General features: G+C 38.9%; 1 long non-coding RNA gene across 2 annotated transcripts; it reads right to left on the bottom strand.

Annotated features, from left to right (window-relative positions):
- Window positions 1–281: 281 nt before the first annotated feature.
- Window positions 282–5,212, bottom strand: LOC104944309 (uncharacterized). 2 transcript variants are annotated; one of them, XR_798209.1, is made up of 4 exons: window positions 4,755–5,212; window positions 4,562–4,653; window positions 4,250–4,288; window positions 282–357 (listed from the first exon to the last, which is right to left on the bottom strand). It is a non-coding gene; the product is annotated as an uncharacterized lncRNA (long non-coding RNA). The 2 variants fall into 2 exon arrangements; XR_798208.1 differs by having other exon boundaries at window positions 4,562–5,212.
- Window positions 5,213–9,529: the final 4,317 nt, after the last annotated feature.

The raw sequence follows: 9,529 nt of genomic DNA, 5'->3' as shown, positions 1-9,529 counted from the left end.
GTAACATTTTGGCTAAAACTTTAGTACAGAAAACCACCAGCTCAACAAGAACAGAGTATTCAAAGAAAACATGAGCATACGGTATATTAAGCAAAATCTCTCCTAAAAATAAAAAGTACTCCACAAAGCAAAAAAACCCAAATCTGCATCTGCATGTGCAGAACATGGTTACCCTCAGAAGAACATTCAAACAGCAAGCGAAGCATCAGAGAGCAGGTGTAAGAGGAAGGACGGGAGGGGGCTGAGGGAGGGTTGAAAGAGGAATAAAGAAAAAGCTGACGTACTTGAGCCGGAGAAATGTCCGCTCCCCAGGGACGGCGGTCCGTTCTTTCCACTGCCAACAGGAGGGGAAAACATCTACAAGACAAACAGAGCGCACATTATCTCCGAGAGCACTGACAGAAAGAAACATCTCTACACATTATCATAGAGCCATGAAAAGCTTCATTCCAAAACACAGGGCAGCATTTGGCTGAAAGATGCTGCTCGTCACATTAAAATCCAAGGAAATGTCTTAAATATAAAGACCTAATGTCTCTTTTTAACCCAATCTCGTTTTGGAAAGAAACTCTTCATGGATATTTACCAAGAACACAAAAGGCCAAGTATCACTAGGGCTGGGTGTCACTGCAACACTAGATATTTAAGTTTTGGTACTCATACCAAATTGTTTTTGCTCCCCTATATATAACTATCATTTGAAAACGTTTCCATTAAAGAAATTGCCAAATTCTTCGACTTGTGAATGTTTTTTTAAGCACAAGATTATCAGTGATTACTGTAATCGGCACATTTTTGATTGATATATGGGGACTTACTGATCAAAGAATAACCAAAGGAATTATTGCCTGCAGAGGTGGGACAGAGTCACTTGTTTACAAGTCGCAGGTAAGTCCCAACTCATGATCAACAAGTCAGGTCACCAATCAAGAACAGTAAGGATCAACACCAACAAGTCCAGTGTTAAGTCCAGAGTAAAGTCCTAAGAGAAGTCCAACAAGGTCTAAATCAAACCCCATATCAAGGCAAACAAGTCCAGACTCAAGGTGTAAATCAACGTTAAGAAACCAACGTCAAGTCCCAGGTCAAGAGGGAAACATAACGCATCAAGTCCTATGTCAAAAAGTCCCAAATCAAGACTAACAAGTCCAGAGTCAAGAGAGGCAAGACCCCTTTGTAACATGTGAAAAACAGGTCAATCCCATTTCCTGTGAGGAGACAGGTCCCAGTGCAGGTGAATCCAGAGAAAGGCTCCACACCATAAAGTCAGTACCAACAAGTTCATAACCAGGTCCAACTCCTTTTCATTTGTCTTTCCTAAACATGTCAGTTTGTGCCATTTGACCGATCTTATCCTATATAAATGTTTAAAAAAGCAACAGTCAGTTTGGGACAAAATATATAATCCAACGACTGTTTTTAAAACATCACCAAATGTCATATTTCACTGATTAACTAAACATTGTTAGTTATTGCTGTGATGGTTTGTCAATTCTAAGCCGAATATATTTTTTAATATAAGCTGTTGTTTTTCCTTGTATTGACTTTAGCTTTCTTTACGAAGATGTATCGTCTGCTGTCAGGTTGATTTGAAATGTATCCAAAAATGAAGATTGACTTATTTCAGATTTTCATATTTTGCTCGATAAGAATATCTAGCCAAACAGTAGTCATTGGGGGACGGTAAAGGTTGAGTTGCAAGGTGTTTCATTGTATTTTCAGTTAAGACTTAAGTAAGGTTCACGACTTGATTCGGACTCCTGACTCGAGTCCACACCTCTTGAAGCCAGCTTTCCATACTAGACTGTTTTTATTCACTATAAAACACGTTTTTTCTCTGTACTCAAAAAGCCCTAATGATCACTCAGCTCAGAGTTGAACACAGATATGAAGAGTTATTTGTCCAAAACACTGGGAAAAATGTTGGGGGAGCAGAATAACATTTTATAATTGCTCATTCAACATCTGTGAAAAATAAAAACAGGCTCACTTTTAAAATCACCTGCTCAATTTTACTCTACATGTTGTGTCATTCAAACGTTCGCCAAATGTTGGACGGCTGATGGTTGGATTGAAACCCTTCATATCTGCTTCATATCTTAAACATATGAGATCATCAGTTACCATCTGTTCTATACATCTACAGGAAAATAAGCCCACGTTGAGACGGACACTGCATACTGATTCCTGTTGTTCTAAAGTACGAGCTACTGTACAGCAAAAACAAACTGTTCAAAGTGAGACATGTGACCCAGCTAGATAACCTCTGTGGGGAAAAAACACCAGGCCTGTGTCGCTGTGTTTGATGGTGAAATCTCAGTGATCTCCTACTTTCAGATGTTAAAAAACCTTTACGGGATTTGTTCTTGTCTTTTGAAATAAACACAATATAGGTAATTAAAACTGCAACAATAAACGCTGGATCTGTCATTGTTCCTAATGCGGGGCCTGTAATGTGTATGTTGGATACTGGGGTTGCTCCCTCGCGGCGGTAACGTGAAAACAAATGCTCGGGAGATAAAAGATGGAGTTGGGATTATTAGCAGGTCTATCGATATCCCAGCCGAAGCGCTCTGAGCTGCGGGTGTCAGCTTGTGGGCGTGCAGAGACAGATGATCGCATAAATTAATGCGACCGGCCTGCGTTTATAATGAGAGGAGATACGTTCTAGCTGCTGCTGCCCTCCTTTGTTTGAATATTTTCTCAAGACATTTAATTTGACGACAGGCTGATTGACATTTTTTGGAAATCTGTTCAAATTCAAACACAGGTTAAATGTCTAATATTTGTGTCAAACAGCTCTACTGCTGCTAAATTATGATATTGTGAGGTTTTGTTTTGAACTTTTGTCCATAATTATTATCTTTGGAGCATAAATCTTCCACTCATAATAAGATTGATGGTGATTTAGTGATATTTTTGTTACCAGTAATATTAATAAAGAGCATTGTACATTATTTATTGTTTAAACATAATTGCTGCCAGTCTATCAATAGATTTACAATATTCCTAAAGAGATTTAATATGTCTCTTTGCTTCTCAATTATGTATTAAATTACTGGAGATAATGAGAGTACCACTAAATGATGTTAATAGGGATTTTGTTTAAAACAATTGTGCTTTTTAATTTCTATGGGTAATCAAACAATGTGTTTATGATATATACAGGCCTAGAAAGCCAATACAGCACATATTACAATACAAATATTGCTATAGAGTAATATGAAATGCCTGTTGTTATACATTTTTACATGACAATTAAAAAAAAAAATTATAAAACAATCATACAATATTCTCATGATAATCAGAAATATCAAGTTTTATGTTAAATTGATCAATACTGTATGACCTGAAGTGGTTGATTCAAAATCAATACAGTAAAGCTATAGGAAGTAATTGTGTAGGTTTTGTTGTTTTAATAACTTTTTAATTCACATCTCCTTTGATTTATTTCTACAATGCTTCTCAGTGTCAGTTACAGTACAGTGTCTGAAGGCCTCAGCTGTGATCGTATCAAACCTGTTTATCACATTACCATTGAGTATAGATTGAAAGCTACATAAATGTGTATTTAACTTCATATGTATGTGCATTTTGAGCAGCATCACTAGTCTGATTCCTCTTATATCAAGACCTTTTATTGTTAACAGTGTCCACAATGAAACTCCTAGATCACTTACATTGTGTATGCAGGCCTCAGCTGTGATCTTGTGCATTTATTGCATTATGAATGAAAATAATTCCGTAAAATGTGGTGATTTTGTATCCTATATTTGCTATTTCTAATTCAGCATCACTCCTGTAGTGGTGATATTTTCTTTCAATAACAATATTAATGTCAGCCTGGTTTTTTTTTTCTCATTTTGGGATGTTTTACATTTTTCCCCTCCTCCTCTTCGGGCCAAAGTTGCTCCCAGAGGAGGAGAGGCGCGCAGAAAACATGGCCGAGAGCCGGACACTGTTTCCTGCCGTCAAGTTCGGAACACACACTGTCCTTTAACCTCTTTTTCTTTTCTTTTTTTAAAAAGACACAAACTTTGAAAAGCAGTTGCACATTAAAACTGCGTAGAGAACGTGTGACACTCTCCTCTCTTTTCCGTCCTGCAGGTTCATGGTCGAGCCTTAAGCTTCACGGTGCGTATATGGAGCAGCCCACAAATAGATTTAAATACAAACACTTTTCTAAATCATGGGCAGAAAAAGCAGTAGACATATGAATGAAAAAAAGGACTTAAATGAGATATACTACCATGGATGTTGGGAACATTTTCAAATCGCTGTTTCGCATCTATAAGACAACAAAATTACCAATGCAGCATCACAAATCTCTGCACACACACACAGAAACAAAAATGAAAAAACAACAATATGCACTGACTTTTCTGCAACTTTACTCTTTACATGTTTAGTTAAAGGGCTAGAAATATGCAGGTTACTGTGCAATATTAACAGTGTAAACAGTGGTCGCTGTAAGGACCCGTTGAATGTTCTTCTACGGCTTGTACTGCCACGATACTACTCGTTATATTCATATCAACAAGAACTAAAAACATGTCCTTACCGCGCTGAAATCCAATAAGTCGCTCAGTTCCTTGTCCGTTCCCAAAGCTGCCATCCGCTGTTGATGATGCATTTTAGCAAAATCTCACGGACCTACAAACAGGGGAAACAAATGAAGAGACAGATGGACAGGAGAGGACAGGTAGACAGATTGATAGATGGAGATAAAGAGGGAGAGGAGAGAAGAGGAACACCTCGGCTTTTTGCGCACCGCTCCTCTCCGGGATCTCTTTTTTCCTCCACAGCGAAATAAATCCAGTGAAACACAAGCGATCGCGATTCTAGTTCATCCTCCGAGCTCCTGGTTCGATAGAAATGTCGAGAAAAAAGCTGGCAGGAAATAAAAAAGAAAGAGAGGCGAGAGGACCGGAGTGTTTCCGCGTGTGTGTTGGTGTGTGTTCCCCAGCCAAACAAGTCCGACCTCTCCGCGTTAAGGCGCAGTTCGTCCGCCGCGGATGACTGTCAGGGTCCGGATATAAATAAATAACACGCCGAGAGGAAAGATCACCTCGGAAATGTGGAGATGTTCTCCAGTGTGGGGTCAGAGGAAGAGTCCAGGAAGGTTGAGTGCTGCTCCACGCCGGGCTCAGGTCCCCTCCGCTCGGCTGCGGGTTGCTGAAGATCCCCGGTACGCAGCACGGATCCCATGTGCGTCTGGCACAGCCTCGGCGTAATAAATGTGTTCGTGCGGCCACCTAGCTTATACTCTCACCCAGCACCGCCGCTCACACAGCAAACACACGGAAATCTGTAGAAAAATGAAATAGATTTGAAAGAAAAATTGTTGGTTGGATTGATTGGATGATTGATGCGGTGATTGGCTGCTTTCATTTTGGATCGGGTTAATTGGGACAGGGAAAGGTGATTCTGTTTCCCCTCTGGAATGCAGAGAATCCTTATTAGGCTTAAAAATACATTAAATACAACTTTTTTTGAATGTGTTCATTTCATATTTACGATTGATTTTTCATGCCTTTTTTCCTATGTTTCCTATGTATCGATGCATCTCTCTCTCTCAATATGCATTTCAGCTATTGCTTTTGTATTGGTTAGACAACAAGTGCACGAAACAAGTGTTCAAGCTGCATGGTACCACCTCCCCCCCCCCTATGGGTCACCTCACCACTTAAACCACAACAGCACCAAAACCCACCTCTGGAAATACTTTGCAGCACCTATTTTTTTGCTTTTCCCCCTGTACCTGCAGGTATGAAATGACTGGCCTATTTCTGCAAATTACAACCAGTGTGTGCAGGTTTCTGTGAGAGAACACACACAGGTGCAGGGACGACATAAAGGCTTATTTGTTGCCGTGTAAAGTGGTCCTGCCTGCTGGCCCTTCATGCCTCTCCCTCTCAAACTAACTAAAAGCCGTGTAACAGCCCATAAAGAACAGCACAGACCCACTCGTTGTTGTTAAAAACACACACGTGCAAGCATGTTTAAATCTGTTCCTGCTGAGGTGGATTTCAGAGAAGTAGGCCTACTCAGATATTGTACTTGAGTAAAAGTAGAAGTAGCCTACCAGAGTGTAGGAATATTCTGTTACGAGTAGGCTACAAGTCCTGCATTCAAAATGTTACTCGAATAAAAGTACAAAAGTATTAGCGTCAATACAACTTAAAGGTGGGGTAGGTAATTTTGGATCTGCTACTTCCTTACAGAGCCCCTCCTCCAACACACACGAACAAGCACATGACCAATGAGGGCACGAGATAAGTTTGTGCACAGATGGAAGGCTGACAGGCAGGTAGGCCATCCAGTTATTTTAGCCGGGCCGGCTAAAATGATTGTTCGTGCTTTTTACAGCGCCACGGCTTCCACAGATGAGATTTTTTTATTCATTGCTATCGGATGTTAAGAGCATTCCATGGAATATAACAAAAAGTGTAAATCAAGCCGGTTTCTCAAACTTACCTACACGACCTTTAAAGTACCAAAAGTAAAAGTAGTCATTGTGCAGATTGGTCCATTTCAGAATAAGATATGTTTTATAATTATTGATGGATTAAAGTATTATCAAGATTCAAGTCTTTTATTAGTCATACTGTACGTGCATAGCTACAGTGTAGTTATGTCGATGAAAATCTTAGGTCACAGGCTCCTCCAACAGAAAACACAATAAAACAGAAAAACAGAAAAAATTGTGTAAGTAAATACAAAAGAAAATGGTAGAATAGTGAAATAGTGCAATAAGAGTATATACAAGTTATTGGAATATGATATTAGATACATAATTTCTAAGTTGCAGCCAGATGAATGTTATGGATGTTGTTTCAAAAGTTCGAATGACTTTGTATACTGCAGGGTAGCTTGTAAATTTACTCCAGGTGGAACTAAAGTCTTATTTAACACTTGATTATATTTCACATCATTCATCCAGATCTGTAAAGTAACTGAAGGTATTAAATACAATGGAGTAAAAAGTACACCATTGACCTCTGAATTGCAGTGAAGTAGAAGTACAAAGCGTCAAATGGAAATACTCACGTCAAGTACAAGTCCCTCAAAATGTGTCTTAAGTAAAGTACTTGATTAAATGTATTTAGTTACTTTACACCAGAGTATTTTAAAAAACGGTCCATGTTAAAAGCGTTGATATCGTCAGACATGTAGGACAGTAAACACACCGCGACTCTCTGTAATGTGTTTATTTTTTACCAGTTACAGTCCCCAAAATACTAAGATTTATTTATCTCAATCATTTGTTTGTTTGTTTGTTTATTCAGTCGATTAAATTCATTTGAAATGCATAATGTAAACTAAAGCAGGTCCTGTGTAGCGTATACTGTGGCCCTGTCTTGTCCAAATGTCCAACAACACTTTTTTGACAGTCTTGCCAGCCCAAGCCTTTTATTTCCCACAAAAAACCCATCACACCACACATTGTTTCCAATGACAAAAGATATAAACTGAGGGAATATTGTCAAAATTGTCAGTGTGAGTCACAAACCAACCAAACAAAAAAAACTATAGCTAGGCTAGGTTGTCATGTCAAAACAAGAAAATAAACACATGGATTCGGTGAAAATAAATGGTTTGTTTTGGTTGTACCTCATTCTGAAGGTTGTTAGAACACAATAACAAAAAACTTTAAATCAAAAACTAGTCAGGTACAGATGATTGGTCATGACGCTTTGGTCTCACTCGAGTGCATGCAACAGAACAGCTTGATTCATTTTAGGAATAAATGAAGGTTTGGGCTTAAAATAAGTTTGTTTGTTACATGCGCAACTTTAAAACACTATATAGGTAACTTGCGTTCGTAAATGAATATAAGTCAACTGTCTAAAAATCAACCCTCCAAATGCAAGTCAACTTTACAAGGAACACAAGCTGCATTTCTCTGAGTGAAAGTCCTGTGGTCCAATCCAACCATTCATCGACACCTCTGAGCTTACAATATTGTTGACAATTGTTTGGGTTTGAGTTAAATTCCCGATGCGACTCATTTCAATGCTAAAGAGTGCCTTTTGAGTTGGATCAGACACCAAGGCACTTGACAAAAGTCGGTATTTGACGAACGATTGAAACCATTAGCTGTCTGAAAGGAGATCAATCTAAAATGTCCTTTTGTAAAGTAATACAAAGGTTAGACATACAACAAAGTTAATGGACAACATGCAAACATCACTGAAATCATTGTTAATTAGAAGACCTGAGATGAAGTAGACCAGCACTGTTTTAGAGTTTATGCAACTAAAACTACTTGGATTCAACACATTTTCACAGTTAAAAGAAACCGAAATTAACTTCTTAAAGTTATTGAGCACTTAGAGCCGCAAACCCCATTTACTGTCTTCATTATCTGTTCTAAGTCTTTGGTTGCGTTCGGATAGTTTAAAAATCAGCTCCTAAGTTCTGACCCTATCTCCTATTCCTTGACCTCTGAGTGAAACGTCACGGGGTTAAGGGATAGTGGATAGGAGAATTCAAAAGGACTTAGGAGAAGAGACTGCGGTACTTTAGAGAATCCGAATGCACTTTCACTATCCGACGTGTTTGTGATGCGCCAGCGGACGTCATTGTGTGCGTCTGCTGCTGTGGGGAAACTACAGTTTTCTATACAACGGACTACAACATGGATGTTTAATAAGAACAAGGGACTCCTCTAGAGACTCTGCACCGTGCTCTGATGCTGTTGCTTTATGCTTTATGAACAACAGAGAAACATATTCTTCATGACCAAAATTGGAATTGAAATAAAAAAGTGAAACTTATGCTCGTCACCCTCTCCCTCCGGTCCACATTAACACAAATGATCCCAATACGTATGATTGTATGAACTATGAAATATCTTAAAATCAATACAAATGTATTTATTATAAATGTTAGTCTTTAACATCTATCACTGTGTATATCACTATTCAAACATCTTTTAAATGTTGAACAAACCCCACACAGCTCAGTAAAGAGAAATGTTGACTTTATTTGATCATTTCATTAAAAACTAACGTTCATATTTCTCTTTTTGATTATAATACTGATGAACGTTAAAAAAAAAAGAAGCACTTTGGCAACTTACCACATACGTTTTAAAATGCTTAATAAGCACCGTAACTTTCATGATATAATTTCTCCGTCATAATCGTTTGTTTCCGTGAACGGCCGACTGTTGTGTGACTCAAATGCTGCGGCTGCAAGGCATTGTGGGGCATCATTTTCTCCTCTCCTTTCGGTTAGGGAGGTCCAGTGGTTCTTAAGCTAAAGGAGGTTATAAAGGAAGTTTGAGATCCTTTCCTATAATTTGAATGGCACTTATCATGGCTGCCACTGAGGGACTTCCGGGTCATTTCACTCGGTTAGGAAGGTTCCTAAGCTAAATGGACTATTCGAACGCAACCTTTGAGTTACCTTATTGTTTGGGGCGGTTACTTCCTGGTTGAGCAACAGGTGTGGCCATGACCTGAGAACTCGTAAAGCCTGGAAGCAGCAAATTGGGCCAAACCATTTGGTGCCATGTCAAGGG

Source organism: Notothenia coriiceps, unplaced genomic scaffold (genome assembly GCF_000735185.1).
Source record: "Notothenia coriiceps isolate Sejong01 unplaced genomic scaffold, NC01 NC01_scaffold00007869, whole genome shotgun sequence".
NCBI lineage: Eukaryota > Metazoa > Chordata > Actinopteri > Perciformes > Nototheniidae > Notothenia > Notothenia coriiceps.
Note: the sequence above shows the minus strand (reverse complement) of the source record. Positions and strands in the feature narration are given on the sequence as shown.